At 37.7% G+C, this 25218-nt stretch overlaps 1 long non-coding RNA gene across 3 annotated transcripts in view; it reads left to right on the forward strand.

Moving 5' to 3' along the window:
• Nucleotides 1-9640: 9640 nt before the first annotated feature.
• The window catches only part of LOC140077614 (uncharacterized), a 105956-nt gene continuing 90378 nt past the window's right edge, over nucleotides 9641-25218 (forward strand). The window contains exons 1-3 of one of the 3 annotated variants that reach the window (XR_011849799.1): nucleotides 9641-9733; nucleotides 14217-14282; nucleotides 15682-16012. This is a non-coding gene — a long non-coding RNA (uncharacterized lncRNA). Of the gene's footprint in view, nucleotides 9734-14216; nucleotides 14283-14894; nucleotides 14971-15681; nucleotides 16013-25218 lie in introns of those variants that run through there. The other 2 variants (XR_011849800.1, XR_011849798.1) reach the window with 2 other exon arrangements.

The raw sequence follows: 25218 nt of genomic DNA on the forward strand, positions 1-25218 counted from the left end.
TGAGATCCTTAGCACTTCAGAAAGCAATATGTTTGAAAAGTACATCATAATTAAAATGCAATGAAGCCATTTTTATATTACAAATTATCGAGAAATATTTTGCTTTGCTGCACAACCTGGGGTAATATCATAAAACAACAGGCAGCAGACCCATGATTACATTCTAAAAATACACAATTCTTGGGGAAAAAAATGCAGGCTATAATTTTTCAATTAAGATATTTCTATTGAGTTTCTAAGCTTACAGAAGGAGAAAATTCAGACAAAAGAACCATCACACTGTAACAAATGACACTCCACCTCTTCTACTTACAATATGTTGTTGTAAAATAATATATACACATCTTCCAACTTCCAACTAGACCTTAAACCTGCAACCTATTGTTAATTGCAAAGCATTTAATGTATTAAATCTATTCAATTAAATATATTATATTTTGAATTTAATATATTTACTTTATATTCATGAGAGATCTCCATTTTGGTTCACCAAAAAAAAAAAAATTATGTGGTGGACCCAAATGCATTTAATTTCATTGTAGCAGGTATGTATTTGATGTATTCTACAAAGAAACATCACTAGGTAACTCTTAAAGGAAATATACCATTTGCTTTTATGCATTATGAACCAAACATACCTTGAAAATGCTGTAGCTACCCTGATGCAGAAACATATCTTGTTTAATCCCTGAACCAAGTGATTTTGCTCTAAAAACAATTCTAAAATTATGCTAATGAGACTATGTCACATAGCTGGCTTCCCTGTCGCTCCCCTCACTCTAGCTATGCATGCTTCAGTCTTGTCCTGCTCAGCATAACCTTAAAATACATCATTTTTGTGTTGTCCCTGACAGGCAGAAGTAATCAATCTCTGCACCATCCCCCAGCTGCTGTGTATGAGTCATCCAGCTCAGGTTAATCATCTGCCATTCTTCCTTGCAGATCCTTTCCAATTCCCTCGTGTTTGCCGTTTTCAAGTCTTTTCAGAGATGCTCAATTGGGATCATGTCAGGGCTCTGCCGGGGCCAATCAAGAAACCTAACAGAGTTGTTCTGAAGCCACTGGCTCCTTATTTTAGCTGTGTGTTTGGGGTCATTGTCTTGTTGAAAGGTGAACCTTCCAAGGTAAACCTAGTCTGAGGTCCATAACACTCTGGAAGAGCTTTTCTTCCAGGATATGTTTTTACTTGGCCACATAAATTTTTCCTTCAATTTTAACCAGTCTCTGCTTGGATTGTATTTAGTAGGTGATGAGCAGTACCTGGTTTTCTAAACCCATACCACTTAGAATTAACAGCAAAAAGTTTAATCTCTCTGACATCAGACCGGAGAATCTTTTTACTCATAGTCTGAGAGTCCTTTATGGGATATTTTGCAAATTGTACACTGGCTTTTTATATCTCACACTGAGGAGAGGCTTCCGTCGGCACACTCTGCCATAAAGCCCTCACTGGAGGAGGGCTGCAGTGATAGTTGACTTTGTGGAAATTTCACGCTACTGCATCTCTTAAACTTGGTTTCTTATTTATCTCTCTCAGCAAGGCTTTTCCCATGAGTGCTTAGTATGACTAGAAAGAAGTTGAAGAGTTTTGATCCTCCCAAACGTCTTCCATATAAGGATTATGGATGCCACTATGCTTTAAAGAACCTTGAATGCAGCAATAGAAATTCTATTGTAACTTTGGCCAGATCTGTGCCATGCCACAATTTTGTCCCTGAGCTCTTTAGGCAGTTCTTTAGACCTCTTGATGCTCATGTGCTCTGACATGCACTGTACGCTGTAAGGTCTTATATAGACAGGTGTGTGCCTTTCCTCACCAAGTCCAATCATTTCAAATAACCAACTCAATAGGGATCAAAAGGAAATGGACTGCATGTGAGTTAAATGTGAGTGCCACAGCAAAGGGTCTAAATACTAATGATCAACTGATATTTCAGTTTTTCTTATTTAATAAAATATAATTATTTTTTTTCTGTCAACATGAGTTGCAAAGTGTACATTAATGAGCAAAAAAAGAACTTTTTTGAACTTACAAATTGACTGCAATGAAACTATGAGTGAAAAAATTTAAAGGGGTCTGAATACCTTCCTTACCCACTGCGGGTCCTTATTATCCAAAGCTGTACATTAGGGCTCTTGGGATTTCATCTGGATGTGTGTGACAGATACAAAAAGAACCCATAATGAGGGTAGTAGCATAATATGTAGTAGCTATAATGTGGCCACATTTAAGTGTTCAAATAGCGACCATATGGATCTTCTATTGTTTAATGAAATAATTAGAGATCACCATAAGCTCTTTATAAAGAAATTTACATTTGTTGAATTTCTAAAGTGCAACTTTTTGAAACAAACTCACAAAAAATAATTGTGCAAAGCTACAACACCTACAAGGCTGCAACTTCCACAACATAAAATGATTAATCTGTCATGTAACAGATTGAGATTGTAAGAATATTCAAAGTAAGCCTACCACTAAGGATCTCCCTTTTAGGGTAGGTCCGGTGGTAGGTGCATCTAAGGTATGTAAGGATAGCCCTTTTCTAATCTCTAATCAGGGTAATATGCAAATTTTCTAAAGAGGCTACTGCGTGGAGTAGCCGGAGTTGAGGGTCCTCTTACCTAGACATCTTTTACGTGCAGCTACAAGGAGCTGTGTGCATTCATCCACGAAGCCAGAGTTCTACACATGCGCAGTAGCTCTGGCTTTGGAGCTGAGATCGCACAGTTGCTGTCCTGTGTCCTCGGCGTGCTTCATGGACAAGTGCGTGCAGCTCCTTTTATCTGCATGCTGAAGATGTCTGGGTAGGATCAAAGAGGCTACTGGGGCATGGAGTAGCCACTTTGTGTAGCCTCCGCTCCGGCTACTCCACGCCCCAGTAGCCTCTTTAGAAAATATGCATATTACCCCGTTTAAATATTAGAAAAGATCGAGGGGAATAAAGGATTAGCCCTAAAAAGGACTTTCCTTACATACGTTAGATGCACCTACCACCGGATCTACCTTAATAGGTAGATCCATAGTGGTAGGTTTCTTTTAAGAAAATACTTGATGTTGTTTCCTACTCTAAACCAAGATGTTTATTGGGCCTTCCTTCCTAACTTAGTAAAAATATTTGATGAAGACTTTATCCCAGATAAATAGCTAGTACATTTAATACCTTACAGACTTCCTACAATGCTTGGCTTGTTAAATTTCTAAAGATTAGCTATATTTGTAGTGCTGCCAAAAATAAAGGTTAATGTGATTTACTACCCAAGAAATAGACTTCTTCAGTTCCTGCCATAATTCACCATGAATAAGCATTGTGCAAGTGACTGCTTTATTTTATGGGATAAAAAATATACAATTCCAGAAAATTGTTAAAAGAAAGTAAGATATTGGGATCTTCAGAAGTCGAACACAAAAGAATTTTAGATTTTATGTGCCTGGGGATTTACCACTCTATTTCTTTTATCTTGTAAGGTGAGCAATACAAAAAGAAAATTAATTTGGAAAGTCTAATAAAAACTATTTTGATACACTATAGAAGTAGTAGGAAATAGTTTCACTTGACTTAAAGGTTTTCTGCCTCTGAAAAAATTGACGGCCTATCAGTTAGACTACAATCACACAATCAGACGCATACAGAACACTTACAGTATGTCCTCTGGTAACCTGACCCCTGACATTCAATGTCCCAATCCAATTGTTGATTTCACTGCTTCAATGGTTTTACCCCTATTAGGTGAGGGTAGGGGTCTATATAATCATAATCTTTATTTATATAGCACCATCATATCCTGTATCACTTTGCAAATCACAGGGGACAAACACACATACAATAAGAAATGACAGAGTAAAAACATATGGAACAAAAGGAGCGAGGCCCCAGCTTACAGTCTATGAGGATGAAAAAGGTTACACAAGAGATATAAGAGCTTTTATAAAGATCCAGCAATTTTTTATAAGGAAACAGAATAAAATAATAAAGCCTGTAGCTCAGTATCTAGTGTCTGATGGATGACAGATAGGAGGAGCACTCAGGATGGATTAAATAGGCAGTTGAAGTTTCATGCAGTTAGCGATTTAGGCTTGCCTAAAGAGATGAGTTTTAAGAGCACACTTGAAGCTTTGGAGGTTGGCTTTTAATCTGATAGTGTGCGGTAGATCATTCCAGAGAAATGGTGCAGCACATGAGAAGTCCATAGTTAGAGGTATTAAATTAAGGAAGAGAATAGTGTAAGATCACTGGTAGATCTAAGAGCATGGGTTGGACCAATTTCCTTTTCCTCATTATAATTATTATTTTTTCAATTAATGGTGAATGGAGCAATGTGACAAAAACAAACATCATGGCAAAATTGCATCACAAAGGGTCATAGAATACAGCGTTAATAGTGAAACAGCCTATTAAACAGAACTTTTTTTGATTTGAGGATATCTTTTAAAAGTTTTAAAAGTCCGATTGTGGAGCAGCACAGCGAGTATAATGGCTCAAGTCCAATGGTGGGTGCACACCTCCAACAAACCCGATCCACCAATTTGTATGATCAAATATCCATTTTTTTTGCATTTTTTTGGATACAGGCAGTCCTCCGGTTACATACAAGATAGGGTCCATAGGTTTGTCCTTAAGTTGAATTTGTATATAAGTCAAAACTGTATATTTTATAATTGTAGTTCTAGACAATTTTTTTTTTTGCCCCAGTGACAATTGGAGTTTCAAATTTTTTTGCTGTTATGGGACCAAGGATTATCAATAAAGCTTCATTATAGACACTTTACAGTTGATCGTTGCAGTCTGGGACTATAGTAAAGTATCTGGAAAGCTTCACCAGTGTTCACAGTCGGCAGAGGGGTCCGTCTTTAACTAGGGGTCGTATGTAAATCGGGTGCCCTTAAGTAGGGGACTGCCTGTATTTTAAAAGTGTTACATGTTGAAACCATTATATGGGACAAGGCACAGGAGCTAAAACATATAATTGGATATGGTTTTACCAAATTATCTCAGTAAAAACTAACTTTAATCCCCTAAGCAGGTCCTGTTTTCTCAAGTGCAACAGAGAAAATTCTTCACTTAAAAGTTCTCCAGGGACTGTGCCCTGAGCTGCTCCACAATCTCTCCCCTCAGGTAAATGTGAGGTTGTTGTTGTCTCTCAGTTGGATACTTCTTTCAACCATCATCAGAGCAAATCTGTAGGCATAAACTTATGAAATCGTTTTATTTTTCAACATTTTTGGTGATATGAATACTTCCTTTCAATTACTTTGTCAGCTTGTGATACACTTTGTGAGCTGTAATACAATTCTGTGAATGGTAATTGATTCCCCAAGGTAACAGTGGCTATGAGCTTCCAGTAGTCAGGTGCTTTTACGCCATAAAATGTCCTTGATTTTGAATAGTCTGTATTCTTTATTGTTATTTCACCTAGTACTGCATTTGTCTATGCTATTTGATGTTCCATTAAAATGACAAACATTTCTCAAAATATTTTCGAGTTCAGTTACCGAGCATATCCCTGTAATTGAATAGATTTATGGGTTGTTGGCCGATGATCTTGGTCTTCTGCAATTTTCCTGAGATATTTGTTGTGACACTGTTAAAGGCACTCTTCACAACCTTAGAGCTTTAATGGAAAAGCAAAAATCTAAAAAATAAGTTGAGAATATAACATATTTCTCTCCTGATAAAATTCCCTTTGAACTTAATAGCAGCACTATGAAGCACACCAAAGTACATTAATGCATAGTATAACATTGTGATTTAAGCTTACAACCAAGTAAAATTCACAAGTGCCAGATTTTACAGAGTCCCAGAGTCCCATAGAGCCCTAGTAATTAACTGACACCCTTCTTTTAGTTAATCCCCATCCCCATGCATTCTCAGCATGTAGCAGTAATGTCATGTGACCAGGGTGACATCATAACAGGTTTTTCAGCCTCCTAACAAACTGTACACCATGCATATATCTGAGCACATGAAATGAAAGCATAATGCACGTAGAGGATTAGAAGTCCATGCAGGCATTCTGTGTTTTATGTGGTTAGAAATGTGCATAGTGTAGTTTACTAATGTTAGGACACTAAGGGCCTGAGATGCTGTCACCCTGATGATATGACATCAGGCCATGCCCCCCACTCGACAATTTTATAACTTTGATTTTATGGCGATGTGAAGGAAACAATTTTTAGTCAGTTAGCTAATATGGCTCTATAGGAACCTGCCTCTAGCGGTATTTGTGAAAAATGTGGTGACAGATTCCCTTTAATGAAATTTTCTGGTTTTATATCAATCAGGCAATTAATAAATTAGCCACCAGATAACAAAACGAATTGCATTTGACTGCTATTTGAAAATGCTGATTTTTGTTTACTGTGGTATTGCATAGAAAGAAATAGCTTGCTGGAGAGTCCCTGTAGAAAATGGAACAATTTGCTCACAATCTCACCATCAGAACATATTATTGTTATCATTTTTTTAGATAATGAATAGTCCTTGCTCAATTGTGTGCCCGTTTGACTACGACTACCCAGTCAGTCAGGGGTTTAAAATGCAGCTCTGATCAGGGCCCCAGTTCAGTATACAATCAAAAGTGGAACTTGTCATGAGAATTAAGGCCTGCAAACTGCCCCCAACCTATCACTCAGGACAGTGTCACCCAGAATCACACAACAGCTGATGTTTGGCTATCCATCACATTTGAAAAACGATCTACAAAGCAATAAAAATGAATGATATGAAAAGGTGAAATATTAACTAGATTGCAGCAGTCAATGAAGGGTTTTATTTTAATCTTATTAATTTGCACCAACTTCCCCTGTTGCTTTGTTTCTAGCGCTGGCCGCTGCACCCGCTCTAATTATTTGGCCCATATGAGATCAGCAGTGTATTCAGGCCTGGTTAACACTAAAGTCAATCACAGACACCAGCGATGCTCCAGACAGGTGACTAGCACTGAGGTTGCTGCGGAATCATGCAGGTAGCGGCAGTGATGACCATGCCTAAACTGGAAGCAACTATTGAATAAGGTGACCTAAGTAAGTAAACGGTTGCCAGATGGAAACCTGTGCAGAAGTGAATTCAAGAGATCTCACATACCAATACCCCAACTACAGTAGTCCAGCTACAATCCTGGAGTAAAATAGCATGTTCACTGTCCTCTTGCTACTCACAACACACCCACAGCTATAGTTACACAGAACTCCAGGGTCAAAACATAGCACTGCAGCTTTGTATAGTTAATATTGATGACAGATTCTCTTTAATATGTGTGCTTGAATGGGAGTGAAAACTATTCCTTTTTATTATTTTTTTTAATAACCTTATATATGACTGTGAGAAGAAGAAGGATAGATGGAAATATATATCTAATCCCGTGGGAAATAAAGAGAACATTTTAAAATATATTTCTAAGTTTAATTGTGACAGAAGATGAAATAGGAGCAAGAGTAATAATATGATAAAGGAAGGAAGTGTAAAACTCTATGCTTCAAAAGAAACTTAAAGCTTAATAAGACCTCATGTATACAGCAGATCAATTTATAAGTAGCCTGTATGAAATCACACAACTCCCTGTTGTTCTACACTCACTTCTATATACTATAGAGCTGCAGGTATTTTGCATACTTTTTTATTGGCCTTCAATACAGCACCATATTATAAATTATTTCTTATATATAAGCAATGCTTCCAATATGGAACTTTGAATATTTTTCCTATGGTGGATTTCTGTTATACCTCTGCATGGAAAGGTTTCTTAGCGAGGTTGTTCTGATGGGTAATGCAATGGTAAGAGAAGATGCAATGGTTATTTTTCATATTACAGTATTGTATATTTTAACAAAAACCTACATTGTCATTTCTTCTCTTATTTTTCCCATAAAGTGATGAATACAATGTGTTAGACAAAATCACAGTGAGAAAAAGGACTGCTAGTTCCTAGTTGATGATTTCTTTTGATACTTTTCAGAAATATACACATATGCAAAGGAAAACAATGCCTTCTTTTGGGACCTTGTGAGGCAGCCCTTTAACATCAATCATGACTTTCAAAAAGCCTAATGACATGATGTGCTATTAAAGTTAAACCGAAGGAACAGATTACCAGCTGTAGAGAGCGCTGTTTAGATGTGGCAGTGTCTCTGTAGTACAGCGTCGGGAACTGGTTTGACTGAGTCAGAGGCTTTTGAGACTTTGCCATTTAAGACCGCCTTGAAGGTGTGTGGAGACTTATAGCCATTGATGCTCCACTGGGAAACATGCAAATACATTTTAAATATTTGGACAAGGAAAACAATGCCTCTTTTAGCTACACTGAAAGGCAGCCCCCACTTTTAGAAGAAATAACAAATTAAAAAATACAAGAAATAATTCTTATTTCATGGAAAATATTGGTGCTTATTAAACAAAACATTGCCAGAGTCGCAACAAGTCCAGTCTTAGCAGAGCTTGTTAGAATGGCATTTGTGGAGACCTAGGATACGTTTTAGATGTTTTCAAAGTAACATGAAGCAAAATTGACCTTCACATAACTCACTTATTTATTTTAGAGACAAATCTTTCAAACATTACGAATCCTTCATTAATGGAACTGCATAGAAATGGTCTTGATTTCTAGATTAAAACTGGTTGACAAGTGAAACATACCCCTTTTATATAACTTATTATTTGGTAGTTCTTTAAATGGATAAAAAAAACCTATTGAAAATATAGTAAAAATGTATTGATTTCCCATTTTTGGAATTTAGTGGGTGGATCATTATTAATATTTTAGCAATAATGTAGAAGGTCTGAATCATAGGACAATTATTAAAGTATAACCTGTTTGCAAAGTAGCTGTGGTTAATATGACTTGTTTAACCCATTAACCAGATATGCTAACTGAGTCTGTAATATTAGGTAGGAAAGAAAAATGGCCCTTAAAGAGTTACATTAACCAGTGCCACAACTGTTCATATATTTTTGTACTGCAGACAGAGGAAAAGTTTTGCTTCTGGCAGTGGCTTGTAGAGTAAGTATTTGGCCCATGTTAAAATCCAAACACTGTGTTTTAGCCATTTAAATGTTCCAATAAAAATCCATAATGATGGAAAAACTATGTACAAGTAACTCGTTTCATGCCATACTTTTGACTCTTAGTCATACCTGCCAGTGCCACATCTGTTTATATATTTTTGTGCCCATCTCTCACATTAACAACAATAGTCATTATCAGTTTTATTCCACAAAGTGGATAGTTTATGAGAAAAGGTCATCACATGAACTCAAGGACATCACATGAACTCGGAGCTATTGGCATGCACAGTAGCTCCGGGTTCAGTGCTGATGAGCATGCACATAGCGGTGCTCCCATCGGAACTAAATCTGGGAATAACAAAATGAATATATGACTATGCACACACTGGTATGGGTCTACAAAAGGGGTTTATGCCCTTGTAAAGGCTCTTCTACAAGAACCGGTAATATTGTTGTGAGCATTGAATCTATAATATGGTCCAAGCATTCATCTGAAGAAGTGTTTATAATATCTAATTTTAGGATTAACTTGCTTGTTTGGTTAATGCTTTGTTTTGAACATTCCCGGGACACTTTGTCATGTGACCTAATGGGATTTAAAAGGCTTTCTCTTTTCTCAAAAAGGCACAATCTTGCTTCTTCTATGATGAAACTACCTATTCTGCACCAGGCAGGCTGTCCACAGGGTAGAAATAACTTTCAATCAGAGTTACTACTAATGAAAAAAATCTAAGGTAAGTAAGGGAGTAATAGTTAGTCAATGTGATGCTGTGCAGAGGAATCATGGGATTGAAATTAGGGCACAAAGACAGAAAAATCTAAATAGCAAGATAGCCCCTGACCAGAGCAGATTGGTGTTTAGAGTGCAAGTTAAGAGTGTGAGGAATATAAAAAAATCATATAGAATAGAAGAAAATCACATGAGGGGTAAAGGTGTGTTTTCACTAATACTTTTAGTATTTATTCTTTACCAGAGCAATAAAAAAAGATGTTGACATTAGAAACTTCACTGTGTTGGAGTGATGGCTGAATAATATTTTGGATAGTTTCCTTCTTTCATTTAAAATGTGGATGTAGTGTTACTGAGGATGACATGAAAACTTTAAACCATGTGTTCAGACTAAAATCTCCAGTGACTTCCAGCCCCACAGCATGTCATCAATTTTGGTGGGATTTCTAATGGATATCTCCTTTTGCGATCCAAAAATTAAAAGCAGTTGTTTCTCTTGGTGGCCAGTAGCTATTGCCACCCACTTTCATTTTGTTTGTGCCATAGCTTGTTTCAGAGAAGAACTCATTAAATGTATTAAATTGAGTTCATTGTAATTTAAATGGCACTTACCACCACAAATCTACCTATAAAGGTAGATCAGGTGGTAGATGGATCAATGGGACGTGAGGATAGCCCTTTTAAGGGCCAATCCTCACGTCCCCGCACTTTTTTGGAAACTTTTATTACCCTAATATGTAAATTTTGTTATGCGGCTACTGGGGCGTGGAGTAGCCGCATCTGAGGTTACATGAGGCGGCTACTCCACGCCCCGGTAGCCACTTTACCCCTCCTACTCAAAATCTTCGGCGCGCAGCTGCTCGTAGCTGCGCGCCCTCGTCCGACGATCCTGCCGTCTGCGCATGCGCAGAACAGCAGGCCTGCGCCTGTGCAGCCCCGGCTTCGGAGCAGTGACCGCGCAGGCACGGGCCTGCTGTTCTGCGCATGCGCAGATGGCAGGATCATCGGACGAGGGCGCGCAGCTACGAGCAGTTGCTCGCCGAAGATGGTGAGTAGGAGGGGTAAAGTGGCTACCTGGGCGTGGAGTAGCCGCCTCGTGTAACCTCAGATGTGGCTACTCCACGCCCCAGTAGCCGCATAACAAAATTTACATATTAGGGTAATAAAAGTTTCCAAAAAAGTGCGGGGACGTGAGGATTAGCCCTTAAAAGGGCTATCCTCTCATCCCATTGATTCACCTACCACCCGATCTACCTTTATAGGTAGATTTGTGGTGGTAGGTTTCCTTTAAGGATGATCCTTTAAGTAATGATAACCAAGAAGTAAGACTCACTTTTACTATTTAGAGCAGTTGCTCCTTTCTGTCAATCTTTTTTACTAGAAGGATCCTACCCAATTACTCACGGAATATGTTAGCAAGGATCCCATTCCCTTGTAGAGTCACCACAGAGGAAATAAAGAAATAGCATACATGATTATTAGAATCCATGCCTCCGCCATAATTGACAGTCTCCCAATAGTCCTGAACAAAGTAATTCTTATATTATCTCAACAAGGCTCAATCAAGTCTTGTCAAATGTTTTACCAACCACAGAAACAAGTTAAGCAGTATTTGTCCTCAAGTCATATTAAAATTAGAAAAAAGATCAAATTGCTGCAATTACATTCAACGCACCTGCATAGTGAAACATCTAATGGAACAAACCACAGATTTATGATGAACAAAAGCTCAGTTACATCAGGTAAATAGAGGCCGGATATTTTATGCCAGGCAAAATCAGTAGCATTGGAAAATAAATCTTCCCGGGTGTGCTCCTCGCTCCATCCTCCTTGTCGTTCAGTCAGCAGAAGTACACAACAGGGAGAAGGAAAGTAATTTTATCCTATATTAAAGAACAAATCCAAAACAGTGAGCCACACAAAATTACCGCAGCTTGGGTTTATTTCTTGGTTTCGGATTAAATCAATACTTAATTGCAAATCACATTTTTAACACTTGATTTGCCAGATGTTGCGAAGACTAAGCTGCTCTCCGTTCTCAGTAACAAATTCTCACCATAAACAGGACTGAGTAATATTTATAAGTATTAATACATTATGGTGCTTCTCAGATTTCAATTCTTGGGAAGAAAATGTGTTCTGGAGGGTATTAATGGCTAGACACATGCCAAAAAAAGATTAATGAAAGTTAACTTAACTCTTAATATGTCTTTGGAGACTATATAGAGTTCTAGCTGCCAGTTTCTATCATGAAACCTATCCATCTCCGATTCTTGGAATCATTTCAAAAGCAAATGTAATATTTAGGCATTGTGGTTTAAAAATAGCCCTGGAGAATATTCCTAAACATGTTACTCTACAAGGATATTGTCTTCATATAAATAGAGGTGTATCCCGAGCTTCATGTTTTTCGCAGATAAATAGAGTTGTGTCTGTATATAAGGTAAACAAAAAATCCCAGATATCTATAGTTGTAACTGGCCAAAGAGGAACTCATTGATATTAATCAGCAAACGATTACATGCATACTAAGAAATAATTCATGTTCACATTTATGTGCTTAATCTCTGTATTTAGAGTGGCACATGAAGGAATGGGAGCTGATCTGCAGTAGCCTGGTTTGAGCACCACACAGACAATGGAGCTTTCTCCTTGTTTTATCAGCTTATGGGAACAGTTGATCAGTGGGAAAGCTAAATTTTGATACTGATAACCAATTTTATAAATATACTGTATTAGGCCTCATTCACACTGCCGCATATACGCCCGACGTATATATGGCTGATATATGGCCCCCATAGACGTCAATGGGTGCTCGACAGCCTACAGGAGAGGTATGGTGCCGCACACGTGTCACATGTGCTATCTTTTCACGGCATACAGCGCTGTGCGCCATATAACCCTATGGAGAGGGGCGGGGGTGAACAGCGTTCACCTCTTCCTCATCTCCCTGCGCGCTGCCATGTGCCATGGCAGTGTGCATGTAGACTTATTCATTATTTTTAACCTGAAAAGGCTCATATTGTTTTATTTATCTACTTTGCTATATATTGTACATATGTTTTTACTCCATTGTGATGAATATATATAAACTAGCCACCTTACCACTGCTGTACACCTGCTATAGTAGGAGTTTCAGTCGGTACAAAGTACTTGGTACAGAGTGATAGATTTTTGGGTAGAAAGTTATTTCCGATCGGAAGAGTTTACGCTGCCAACCTGCTAAAATACCTCCTTAATTTGGGTGTGGTCAGTAGAGAAAAGACATCAATAATAGGTTTTGTTTTGTAAGAGGATTCAGTAGTGGTGTTATCAAACTTTACTAGTTACATTCTCCCAGACTGGTTCCCCAACTTTATTAGAATTTCACTGGGATCACCTGTAATGCCTGAGATCAGTTCTGCCTTAGATCAACAGTGTTAACACTTTAAATGCCGCTGACAAAGCAGCAGGAGGCATTTCATTTGATGGAGCGCATGCACGTCGGCGACTCCAACTGCACGTGGCTACAATAATTTAATGGCAACATATAAATAGCTCCAATCATTTAAAGAGGACCTGTCATCCAATTTATTGGCACTAGGAGCTGTTTACTAAAGTAAGCAGCTCCTAGTGCTTGAAAAAACGCCACAGTGTTAGAGTGATAGCGTTACCGGAAACCTCCGGTAATGCTATCTAACACTGCATCAGGGTATAGTGTAATTGTCGGACAGCTCGCAAAGCTGTCTGACGTATTCATGAGCGGGTGGGGTTGGGGCGTGGCTAGGGGCGTGGCAGCGCCTCTGACCGCCCCCCTCATGAATACATTGGACCACTTGCCCCACTGCAGGGTTTGATAGTGTTACCGGAGGTTTCCGGCAACGCTATCACTATAACACTGCGGCGTTTGTTCAAGCAGCTCCTAGTGCCGAAAATTTAGGTGACAGGTCCTCTTTAAATGCAGCATTTAAAAAATACCGATCATGGATGTTACTAGTCTCAAACAGATTTTTCTCATTTGGGTTTGTGTGAGTTTGGCCGAACCTGATTTTCGCGGGTCATCTCATCACTATTCATTAGTAATTAGTAAAGACATGTGACAAAAATGTGTAACCATTTTTTTAAATGTGATCTGCAATTTATGCAAGCATTAATATAAAATACACCACTCAAAACAATAACCCATTTGTTGTCAATAACAAGAACAAAAAGTGTCAATGTTTTGAAAAAGATTTAGAAATAATGCCAAAATGTCTGCTGCAAGCACAAAATGTTTAATGCAAGGATGGAACACATCCAAAAAGATAGAGAACTGCTTAGAAGAGAGGAGTTGACTTGAGGACAGAAATTTAATTTGTCAAACCCTAAATAGTCTACCATCAGAAATGATTTATTACTAAAGTATCACGAAGAGTTCTATTTTTTTTTTTATTTAATGTATTTAAAAAAAATACTGAGTCTGTATTTTCAGATGTTCAACACTCAAAAAGTTAATTTTCTATTTACAGATGGAAAAGAAAGTGTTATCAAAGGGATAAAAAGATGTTGGTGTTAAGCTTCCGAGTAGTTATAAGGTGAGACAACATACTATAAAACATGCTTTAAAATGGTTCAAAAGGTTAAATGCACACGAATCACAGAAATAGACTGCCCTGACCTTCAAAACCTTAATATACATGAAAGACAAGCCATTAGCTAGAATCTGAAAAAGCAAAGTGCGGCCATTGGCAAATAACTATCTCCCTATAAAAGATGTACTTAGAATCATTCAGTTGCTGTACATAAACTACAATGTGAATCTTAAGCTACCTAAAGCTACCACTGGTTGTTTTTCTTTGTCCTTTGTGGTGATAGGTATGTTTGCCCTTGCATATTTGGTTGGTTGCAATAAAAAATATAATAATAATTAATTCTCCTAATTTTAAAACTAGGAGATGGGTAAATTAGAGCATAGAGCATGGTCACAATATTAGCCTTCATGGCAGTATTTTATGGGCATGTGCTAGAAATTTGTTTACAGATCCCACACATTCACATTATTTTCTATGGTTTCCTGACCATTGAGTCCCAATAATTTCTATAGACTCATAAAAAAACGGGTGTCTCTCCGATGTCCACGTATTTGACCCCTTTGTGTGGTTGGTTGCTAGGAGACCGTACGTGACCTGATACCTACATTTATCTAGGCAGTCTGTAGAAAGAAGAAAGTGTAATTTGACAATGAGCATGTCCCAACTGTTGAGCACACAATTGTTGTATTCAGGCTGCATTTTTGAGACAAAAAGATGATGGAGTTCCTGGACAGGCAAAGGAAGAGGAGGCAAGAGGTAATCAATTTTACAGCTCATTGGAAGGAATAAGAATGTGCCATTAGCAGTGAAAGGGACAAACTTTAAAGGAAACCTACACTAACTGAGGAATCCATGCTGGTAGATTTGTTTGTTCCATCGTAGACCTACACTGTCTTTACCTTATATTTTCTTCCTAACTAACTAAATAAAAGCTTTACCTTTTGTGTATGGTTTTGTATATGCTTTACCTTTTGGAGTAGCCCGGCCCCACATCCCTGTAGATTCTGAAGTCTCATCTCCAGAGGCAGCCTCACTGTGCTCTTTGGCTATTCAGCCTATTTCCAGGCATGCGCAGCACCTTCCAGCTCGTGGCACTGAGCAGAAAGTTACTGCGCATGCATGGAAACAGGTTGAATAGCCGAAGTTCACTGCTTTTCCACACCGGGAGGTAAGACTTCAGGTAAAGGCAATGTAGCGCTTAGACGGAAAAAAGGAATTTGCCTTTAAGGATACTTCAGTTAGTGTATTCCTGATGGTAGGTTTCTTTTAAGTTTTTCTCTTTTATGAATGCATCCAGATGCAGCTTTTTCTTCTTTACTGAATCTAAATAAAAATGCTTGAAGAACTGTAATCCATCAATTCTATACTTCACTATAGTATTTCCAATACTTTTTTTTTGCAGTGATGTCACTATTTAGAAATACAATGGCTTTGAGGAATAATAGTCATTGTGACTTCCAGGGAGAGAAGATAAATGGCAAGAGCAGGAAGCCCTACTAACACAATCTTCAGTATGATAAACAAGGGCTGCTTTTGAGTTAAAGCCAGGCAAATTCTGATCAACTTTTGGCTGAGCTTTCAACAGAAAGTGTTTGCACACAAATGATACAGCACACAAAGATTTGTGAGCACTGGGAAGTTTCACTTCTGGTCACTATAAAACCCACTGAAGATCAGTGGTTAATTTTTTAAGATGTTTGGAATAATCTCCCTGACAAGGAGTGTTGAGCAGACCTGAACCACAAAGTCAATCACTGATTGTTCAATTGTTGATCCCCAACAAGAGTTTAAAAGCATTGCCAGCACCAATAGCAATAGTTACTGGTTTGGGTCCCTTCGATACCCGAAAACGGATTCAAACTGAATTTTTTAAATTAGGGTTGGATTGCCCTCATCCAAACCTAAATATTATGCGGTCTGTTCATCAAAAATCACTTAAAAAATCATGAGCAAGCAAACCTAAAACATTTACTGCTGTCTACAAGATAAATGGTGATGACAATTAATATTGATTTTATTTTTATTCCCCCACTGTTTATTCATAGCATGTTGTTGATTGAAATAAATTAAAGGGGTATTCTCATCTGGGCATTCACATTCAGTTTTATTTATCTGCCATGCTTAAACATTTTTTCAATTAGATGTTATTTAAAAAAATGTTCCTGTGTGAAGATAAATACTCATAAATGTAGTCATATGGTCCCTTAGAAACAAGACTGACTCCTTGGATATGGCCACCTCTGCTGGAGGGTTTGCAAAAGGAAACAAAAAGTCTCTGAATATTAAATGCTCGAGGAGTTACTGTATGTCCCACAGCCGTCCTGTCATAATGATTGCTGAATCCTGGTGGTCAGACAGGACTCAACAGTGCATGTCAGGCCACCGCTGCCAGAGTGCGGGGTGGTCGTAACTGAGGAAGCTATCTTGTTTCTAAGGATCAACATGACAACATTTATGAAAAATTATCTTCACAGAGGAACATTTTTTTATAACATCCAATTGAAGAAATGTTTACATATGGCAAATTAAGTTAATTAAATGTGAATGCCCATATATGAATACCCCTTTAACTATTAACTCTTATATTTTTTAATGCATTCTAACATTTTTCCAAACCTGCCTAAAGCTGCTGCAATATATAATACATTGTGTAGAATGTGTGTAAAGAATTACTACCAGATCTCCCTTGGGAAACGATGTTTGTGAATGTTAATGATCTTTGCAGAATGATAATATATTTACAACTAATACTGCTAAGTTTGACTTTGTGCTTGGTGTGAAATCATAAAACTTGGAGACTATTATTCGACAGAACATGAATTTCCCATCATAAGGTCAAGGCTGTAAATACAGAAGATAATAATGTTTATTTTTTATTTTTAAAGGTCATTACTAGGAGGCATTTCCTCTTTTTATGTGGAAAAATATCAGCAAGTTCTTGTTCCTTCTCGTCATATGCCAATCTTTGCATTACTGTAAATGTGTTACCATAAGTTATCAGCTTTCTGAAATTCAATAAACTGTTTTTAAATGCACTTCTTTTTCGAACTTAATAGAAACCTCAGATTTTTAAATATTGAAAAATATATTTTAAAAATGTTGATTTAACAAATTTCACCAGGATTTTTTTAAAGCCAGAAAATTGTGTTATTTCCTTTTAATTAAAAATCGATCTGAGAGCTGTAGATATTATTTGGTTGCCTTAAAACAAGTAGAAATGGAGAACATCTTTTGGAAAGATGTTAACAGAATGTAAATTGTTTACTAATGAATTCAAAAAATACTATTTTGTTGTCTCTAACTCTTAACCTGCATAAATGACCATGATAAGGTGCTATGAATAGAAAAGGTCAATATCAATTGATTAGGAGTGACATATTTCTTCTAGGAGAAACAAGTCACATAACATTTAGCTTTCCTGTACAACACATAGACACATATTGTTCTGCTGCCATGGAACATTTATTTTAGGATATTGATGTATCCTTTGGTTAGTCGGGTGTTACAATCATTTGACACAAAGGTTACACCTTCCAGACCTAGATTCAAAGAATTTCAGCAAGATGTCATAAGGTTCTAAAGTCGGGAAGCACAAGTTCTCCTTGCGGAGACTGCTAATTAAGTTCGCCGTGTAGGTGTGTGGAGACTTATAGCCATGGAAGCTCAGCTAGGGAATTCTAGAAAAATATGCAAATAAGTTTTCTAGGATGGGATATTGAAAACTATGCCTTTTAGTTACCTTGTAAGGCAGCGCTCTTGACACCAAGCATGACCTACAAAAAGACTTTAATACCAAACCAGTATATCTATTTCAGAAGGAACAGTTTCCCAACTGTAGACAGCACTCTTTAGACCTGGTCAGGTCTCTTAATTTCTAGAAGAATATTACTTTTTGTATTATTGTTAGAAGAACCAACATAATAAGTTGCATGGTCACAGGTGCTTCAAACATCATTGAACATTTAGAATTATCTATTTGTCTATGAATATAACCTCAAATTGTGATAAATTTTCAAAACAATTTTTAGATCTACTTTGAAGACTGATTTAGTTTTAAGTTAACTTGATTTTGAAATATTGGTGAGGGCCTAACATGGATTGTACTAGAATAAAAGCCATTAAAAAGGTTTTTATGGTTTTATGCAACCTCCATTCTAAGTGGGCAGAAATGGACAAGGAGCAGGCTGTAGAGTGGGTCAGACTGGATATGTCCCACACATGCAAATAAACTAAAGCTAGCCAGTTCCTAGCACATGTTATAGAGGTAAGATCAAGAGTGGCAGCACAATGAACCAGCAAATGGAGGTATTTTGGGTTACTCTTTTTTTATAACACCATTTCCATTAAGTTTTGAATTAAGGCATCTCAGCACTTTTTTCAGCCATTTTGATCTTAATTATAATTCTAGATTACCATGTTATACATAACAGTGTGTGCACTATTTAAAGACTACAATGTACCAAAATGTAGCCTATGTACAACTGTGATTGATAGAATGTATCAACCATACATCCTGATTAAGATAGGATGTATCACTGATAAGACATCTTAGACACTCCCCCACAATCCCTGAAACATACCTGAGTTATTATTTGTGATTCTGTTTAGTTATCTTGCACTGAAAATTGTACTAATTGTACTAATTTATTAGTGCACTTTGTTCATGCTGCAGAATTGTGGAGCAGACAGGATTGAGGTATCTGGGGTATCTTTAAGTAGTTTAACCAATATTCCTATGACACCCAGTGAAGTATATGTTAGTAATGCTAAAAAATGGTGGGTGGTCCTTATTTTATAACATTTTTGGAATGTAACAGAAACAGTGAATACTTCTTGGCAGCATGATATAAATTAAAGCTAAGCAAGTAAAAAAAAAATGTATTGCCAGAATAATAATAGCGATATTGAAAATCATAGTTCTTGCTGTTTATTGTTATCTTTATTAGATGACAATGTTTATTATTCAGATTACTCTGGGTTACTATTTGTGCCAATCCTTTCCATAATGTAATTAACTTGTATGATTACAATAATTATAGTAATTACTAAATTATTTTCTTTCTCAGAACTCATCTTTAAATTCAGATATGGTAATATATCTTTTAATTGTATTCTGTCTGTAGTTCATTGAATGGTCATTTGCAGTCTCAAGAATTGCATTGATTGCATGGTATATCGAGGAATTCTCAAAATAACAGGATGGTATTTAATATTCATAACTGTATAATATATATAAAACTGTCATATTCGCATTAAAAACCTGATATTCGCATAAAATATGTGTTTTGTTAACAGTAACGTAATTAGGCAAATCACCTCATCTCAGCTGTTGTAACGGGTTTCAATATGCAACCAAAACGCACCGTGTGACTGCGCCCATGGTGTTTTATGATACTGGAACTACTCAACCTGGACATCAGCCAGGAAGTTCAAGCTTGGGCACAAATTGGTCTTCCTAATGACCTGAAGCTACTGCTAAACTGGTTGCAAATGGACCTTCCGACACCCAGTGCTTATAGTTATACTAATGTAAAATTCTGATCCTCCTTCTGTTGTTTGAAATTGACAGTTTTATTTTCAGTATTTAGCTACAGTTTCTGTAAAGCAAAACCAAAAAAAGGAACCTAAGAACGAATATGTTTTAGATATGTGAATTACTTTTGCCAAAAATCTTCCATAAAGGTTGTTTATTGTCTCAACAAACCATCAAGAAGTTTGTCTTGTACACAAAGTAAGTTGGAGCTCAGAAACTCATTTCTAGTGTTTTTCTTTTTAACTTCCGATTTCGACTTCTAGACTTAGTTTTACTTTCTCAAGTGCTAAAAAACATATAAAACAAAATCCAATCTACCACCTGCTGAAGCAGTGTTGCAGCAGACCTTAGAATATTATTACCCAATATTACTTTTGATAAAATGTAAATAACTGTGTAAATCTTTCTGCTTCATAATTTAACTATCAATATTATTTGCCTTTGTTAAAAACATAAAAATTAAAGATTTCATGTCCCACTGGTTGTAAACTATTCAATATTTATGTACTAATTATTGCAAAACTGTTTTATTGCGGCATATATTATAAGTCTCATAATAATGTGAATTAACTTCTGATTTATAACTGAAGGAAAGAGGTGTTGTCTGTCTTTTCTGAATTCTGGTAGAAGTTTTTGGAATATTCATCTATTTTTTATTTCCTTATTCTGGTAGTAATTAGGTATATGTGCTGATGAGTAGTTGCAGACTTGAGTGGCTAAGTCCCATCAATGAAATCTTTTCATAGGGCACACCTCTGTATTGTTATTCACAAATATTATTTGAAATCCGTTTGCAAATTCCTAAACAATAACCTGCTTCCTAGCCCTTGTCTTGGATCCTTATTGTTCTATGAGTTCTGTCAGTAGTCTGCTGACTGATCTTTATCTTTAATGCTCTTAGCATGAAAAAAAAGTAGGTCCATAAAGCACCCAGCCTCAGGCAGTCGAAAGATGCTGCAATGTAATTAAGAATCTGCAAGGAGGAAGGATACTGGTTGGCTAGACATTATATTTACATCTAAGTTTTCCAATGAATCTACAGTATCTGAAAATAAACTGGGGAAATAACCTCCCCATAGAGTACTATCATTCTGTGGTTAAAATACTGTATGCTATGACCAAGTCTAGGGCTATGCTAGAACAGGCTTTGTCAGAGGTACCACTGCGTAATCGCCCATGGCTGCCGTCTTCAATACCCTTAATATCCCTTTGTCATGTCTCAAACATGGCTGAGTTAGGTCACTGAAGTAAAAGTAGTCTTGGTTTCCCAGAATGGCAACCTTTCTCCTATCACTAGAAACAATTCCTTTTTTCTGGGAATGTCTGTGGGATTTCTGAACACGTGTTCTAGTGAACTCCCTATGACATTTCACTCTGCAACTACTTTAACACTTCTGCGTCCCCTGGAGTCTCTTGCCTAGAGCTGAGTGGGAATATTGTCAGCTCACCCAATTCTACAAATCTAATAAAGCCACTGTCAGGCTTACGGGATGTGGATCCACTGGACCACTGCAGACGATGACTCAAGCCACTACCTGAAACCGGAGTCTAAGTGGTACCTGGTTTTCACCAGAGCCCGCCGCAAAGTGGGTTAGACAAGCTGCGGCGTGGTACCACCAGGTCATTCCTCAGGCGTGACTTGTCTGCAGTGGCGGCCAAGGTTGAGGTACAGAAACAGCAGTCAAGCTCGAGGTCACAGTCCAGGTACAGGGTCAGGGCAGGCGGCATCAGAGTCCAATCCGGGGTCAGCAACAGGAGGTCCAAGCAGAAGGGTACGGGAACACAGCACACACGACAGCAACACAGAGGAACACTGGTACACGGGAACACGGAGGAGGTCAGGTAACACAGGAACACGGAGGGAGTCAGGTACGCAGGAGACACAGGAACGCAGGAGACACTGAAACGCAGGTGACACTGGAACGCAGGCAAATCGCAACAGAGCTTTCTCTAAGGCTGTGAGGCACAAAGATCTGGCAGGGTTAGATGGGAGAGGCAGATATAAATAGCCTCATGGGAAATGACCAGCACCAATCAATGACGCGCTGGCCCTTTAAGTTTACTAGAAGTTGCGCGCGCGCGCCCTAAGGCACGGGGATGCGTGCACATGGAGCGAGGCCGGGACTCGGGAGCGGGGAGAGGTGAGACGCGCTGGCGCGGCGCCTGCGGGGAGTGAGAGGCACGGGTGTGCCCGCGACCCGCGATGTGGGTCGCGGATCCACCCGTGACAGCCACTATCAACCTCCACAGGGACCTCTCTGGTTTTGAATGGCTGTGCATTAACTCTTCACTTACTAAGGGAGTTATATCCCTTATCTATGACATCATTGTTAGTCCTAAGACATTGCAACTCCCATCATTTATTTGGGGATTGGAGTGTGAATTGGGAAAGTCTTATTCTAAGGCAACCTGGCTATAGGCTTTTGATCTATGTTGCAAGTTCTCTATCTCCTGTAGGGCTCAGGAGACTAACTACAAGGTCCTCCCCTGATGGTATAAAGTCCCAGACAAGCTTCAAAAGGAGAAAAAGGGGTACTATTATTTACGGTGAAACTGCAAATGGCTCAATTAAATCAGTTATCAGTTTCATTGTGCCACAGGGTTTCATTCGAGCCCTTTGTCCTTTATGCTGATGCTGTTCTGAAGAGACCGGCACAATACTACATGTATTGTCGAGCTGTCCGGGGATCCACTACTTTTGGGTCAAATTAATCGAACTCACTCAAAAATTACTAGATGTAAGCTTGAGGGTAGCCCTACTCTCCTTGTTCCTGTTTCTGATTAGGAAAGTTTCACATTGTCATCTCTTGGTGGCAGTGAGACTTTAGTCACAAGAAGGTGAAAGTTTGCTGTGTCACTCTCTTTGAATGAGTGGTTTGCTGAGGTCTCTTCCGCATTCAGAGAATGGAGGAATTAACCACTGAGCTGCGTGGTTTGTGTGCCCTCTACTATTATTCTTGGACACCCTGGATCAATTTCCAGCAGTCTTCCGAGTTCAGATCTGCGTCTGTGACTTGCATTTCAGACAATGCTAACGCTCTGTCCCATTTTCCTGTCATACTCCATCTTTGTCTTATGATCTAAAACTGTCTAAATGTTAGATGCAAAGTTGGACAAGAAGTCTCAAGATTTATCATTGTAACCAATGATGACTGATAAAACTGTGGCATTATTACACTGTCTATTTACTAACTTTACACCTACATTTAGTTGGCTTTGCTTTTTGTTCTATTTTGCTGTTCATCACTTTGAAAGTATACAGAAGATATATAACATACACAAAACCGTGTTACTGTAAAGAAAATTCATACAGCAAAGAAAAGAAAATTAAGGTGAAGTCAAAGTCAGTGCATAGTAGCATGATGCTTAATATGATAGTTATACATTACAGTTAATGACAACCTATGAAAAGAGGAAAGGTGAGAGTTCAGTTATAATGTAATTATAGGAAGAGTAAACTGGTGCTCTTAATATATCGCTTTCCATTACATATACAGTTGATTAAATTATTCCATTTCCATTCGGCAAAACAGCTTCCTCCAGGTTTCTGCATGTGAAATTTAATACATTAGTAAAAAAAAATCAGATCAGTGAGACCTTAAAGATATTTTAGAATAAACTGCATAAATTATAACAAAATAAAAACAATTATTTACAGTTCCATTTACATACTGTTCGTGCGGGGATGGTTATCTGGAACATTCCTGGCCTTTGTTCACTTTACTTACGTCATTGCGATACGTGACCATGGCACCTAATTACTGGTAACTTTAGGTTTCTATATATACTGGTTAGTTAGACCTAATATTTGCACTTGTGACACAAACATCATGCTCAGTTTATTAATCCACCAATCGTCAATGAATTATTCAATCACTCTCAGATCATTTCTGGCACATCCTTGTCTACATATGATGAATAAAGCTTTAAACTTAAAATACAGTTCATATAATTACTGGAAATAGTGTTATTTCTCATACAGCTTTATTGTTAACTATTTGTATATATATATATATATATATTTTTTTTTTTTTTCCTTTTCTATGGCTCCTTCAAAGATTTTTTTCTGGAATGCCCTTCTCTGGACTCTCAGACTAATACACACCCTCCAAAGCTTCAAACGTGCTCTTAAAACCCATCTCGTTAGGTAGCCTATCACAATCAATAACTGCATGAAATGTCCCTTTGCTAATCTATCCTGTGTCATGCTCCCGTCTGTTATCCGGCAAACAATACATATATACTAAGCTCTAGACTTCTCTGCAATCACTTTCACCTTGAGCCTTGTATATAAGATGAGGCTGAAGACTGGTTCAAACCAATTTTTATTTATTCAATTATTTATTCAATTATTTTATATTGTTCCCTTATAAATTATGGCTAGACCATTATACAATCTCTTACCTCTTGTGTGAACCCCTTCATCCTCATAGAATGTAAGTTCTGGCAGGCAGGACCCATATAAATGAAGATTATTATTATTATTATTATTATTATTATTATTATTATTATTATTATTTTTATTATTGTTGGTAAGAAAAAATAGGAAATAGGTAAATACCCATTTGAGCCCCTTAGCACATAGCCCTTATTTTGTTTTTGCGTTTCCATATTTTGTTATCTGTGTAATAAAATCTTCTTTCTAGTGAAACCATTTAATTTGGGCTATTATTTATTCATTTATTATGTCCTTCACATTGGGGCTGAGTTGTTACTCGACCACCTCCATCCACATTGTGCTGTGAGACTCCTTTTTTTCTGTGTACTTGGGAGCTGGTAACAATTCCAAAATGTGCTACAATCAACCAAAATATTGCACCAATCTAGGCTAGTCTTCATATTTACGTCTTTTGCTGTGGTCCACATGACAGAACCTCTTTATTCTTTGAGTTAGTATGATTAGATAAATAACAAATTGATATTTTTTATAAAAGCCAAATGTACGGTTTTTTAAGCCAAATATAAGCTTAACTTTTCATACTTCGGTTTATGGAGCAGGCCCTTTCTATGGGAGAGGATACCGTTTAGAGCACTGTACGACATTTTGATCACCCTGTGATCAATTTTTATCTGTGTCATCATGGGGGTGGGGCAAAACTTTCAACAAGCTGGCCTCTCTTGATCACAGCCTGTATGGGGGGGGGGGGGCAGCATATTAGATATTTTACCAATATAGTTCTGAACCACTTTCCTGATATGTGTCTTTTACCTCATTTGCCAGACATTTCTGAAAATAAAATTGCTGCAGATGGAGGGTCTTGTGATCTCTATCCGTTCATGAACAATCTCCCTGCCTTGTTTGTTCAAGGACAGTTAGAGATCACATGACCCTGCATCTGCTGCCATTTTATGGGCAGGAATGTCTAGCTGATGAGGTAAAAGACAGGAGGCTTCACTTTATATATC

This window comes from Engystomops pustulosus, chromosome 9 (genome assembly GCF_040894005.1).
Source record: "Engystomops pustulosus chromosome 9, aEngPut4.maternal, whole genome shotgun sequence".
Classification (NCBI taxonomy): domain Eukaryota; kingdom Metazoa; phylum Chordata; class Amphibia; order Anura; family Leptodactylidae; genus Engystomops; species Engystomops pustulosus.